We start from the raw sequence: 2149 nt of genomic DNA on the forward strand, positions 1-2149 counted from the left end.
GCAACTATGAATAAAGCTAGTGTAAACATTCATGTGTAGGTTTTGGTGTGGACATGTTTTCAACCCATTTGAGTAAATAACAAGGAGTGCAATTGCTGGATCATAAAATAAGAGTATGCTTAGTTATATGAGAACTGCCAGGCTGTCTTATGAAGTTGCTACACCAGTTTGAATTCTCATGTGAATGAGTCTTCCTATTGCTCCTCATTCCCGTCAGGGTTTAGTTTTATTGGTGTTCTGGGTTTCAACGTTTCCATTAGGTGTGTAGCAGTATCTTTTTGCTGCCTTTTTTGCATTTCCCTTATGACATACGATGTGGAGAATTTTTTTCATCTGCTTCTATGTCATTTGTACATCTTCTTTAGTGAGGTGTATATTAAGGTCTTGGCCCACTTTTAAAATCAGGTTGTTTATTCTCTTACTGTTGAGTCCTAAGAATTTCTAGTATATTTTGGATAATAGTACTTTATCACATATGTCTTTGGCAAAGATTTTTTTCCCCAGTCTGTGGCTGATCTTTTCATACTTTTTTATAGTGTCTTTTGCAGAACAAGATTTTGAAAATTTTAAGTATGTCTAGCTTGTCAAATTTTACTTTCTTAGATTATGCCTTTGGTTTCATCAGTAAAAAGGCATTGTCAAACTCCAGGCCATCTATCTAGATTTTCTCCTATGTTATTTTCTAGTGGTTTTATAGTTTTGCATGTCATTTTGTCCCATGACCCATTTTGAGTTAATTTTTGTGACATGTATAAGGTCTGTGTCTAGACTTATATTTTTGCATTCAAATGGCCAGTTGTTCCAGCACCATTTGTTAAAATGATTATCATTGCCCCATTGTATTACCTTTGCTCCTTTGTTAAAGAAAAGTTTACTATACTTATGTTCATCTACTTCTGGGCTCTCTGCTCTGTTTCATTAACCTATTAGTTTCTTCATTGTCTTGATTACTGCAGCCTTATAGTAAGCCTGAAGTCAAGTAGCATCAGTTCTCTGACTTCATTCTTTGTTTTCAATATTGACTTGGCTGCTCAAGGTCTTTTGCTTCTCCAGATAACTGAATAATCAATTTGTTGATATCCACAAAATAATTGTTGGAATTTGATTGTGATTACATTAAATCTATAGATAAAATTTGAAAGAACTGACAGCTTGACAATATTGAGTCTTCTTATATATGAACATGGTATATCTCTCCATTTATTTAGTTTTTGTTCGTTTTTCTCAGCAGAGTTTTGAACTTTCACTCACGTAGATTGGAATAAATTTTATTACATTTATACCTAAGCATTTAATTTTTTGGGGTGCTAATGTAAATGGTGGGGTCCTTGTCTTTTTAAAAGTTGAAATTTGACTTGTTTGTTGCTGGCATATAGGAAATCAAGTTACTTTTATAGATTAGTCTTGTATTTTGCAATCTTGCTATAATTGCTTATTAATTCCAGAGGTTTTCTTGCTGATTCAGATGACCATGTCATGTGAAGAAAGACAGTTTTATTTCTTCCTTTCCAGTAAGTATGCCTTTATTTCTTTTTCTTGTTGAATGGCATTAGCCAGGACATACAGTCAAAAAGTTGGAATAAGAGGGAACAGCCTTGCCTAGTTCTGATTTTAGCGTTCAATCTTTGAGTTTCTCAACATTAAGTATGTTAACTATAGGTTTTTTATAGCTATTTTATCTTTATCAACTTGAGGAAGTTCCCCTCTTTTTTAAACTCAGGATTCAAATAAGTTCCACATATTGCATTTAGTTGTTACATGTGTTAAGTCTCTTGAAATTCAATCAGCTCTGCCTTTATATGCCATTGAGTTGCTGAAAAAATTAGATGAGTTACTTTCTAGAATAAGGCACATTCTTTATTTGTCTAGTTGTTTACTCATGATGTTTAACTTGTTCCTCTTGTAACTCCCTTATTTTCTATAAATTGTAGGTTAGATCTTAAGTCTTCGTTTAATGCAGGCTTGATACTTTGGCAAGTATTCAGAGGTGATGCAGTGTATTTCACTGCACACATTGTCTGGTTGTTTGAACCCTCTTCTAATCGAAACCATTCTCATTTCTCCAATTATGCTTCAGGTTTCCCTATTCCATCTATGAAGCATCCGACTCCTTTCTAGCTTTCGTTGATTTCCTCCTTCCTCTGAACTT

This window comes from Sapajus apella, unplaced genomic scaffold, assembly GCF_009761245.1.
Source record: "Sapajus apella isolate SASKATOON/1434 unplaced genomic scaffold, GSC_monkey_1.0 scaffold8, whole genome shotgun sequence".
Classification (NCBI taxonomy): domain Eukaryota; kingdom Metazoa; phylum Chordata; class Mammalia; order Primates; family Cebidae; genus Sapajus; species Sapajus apella.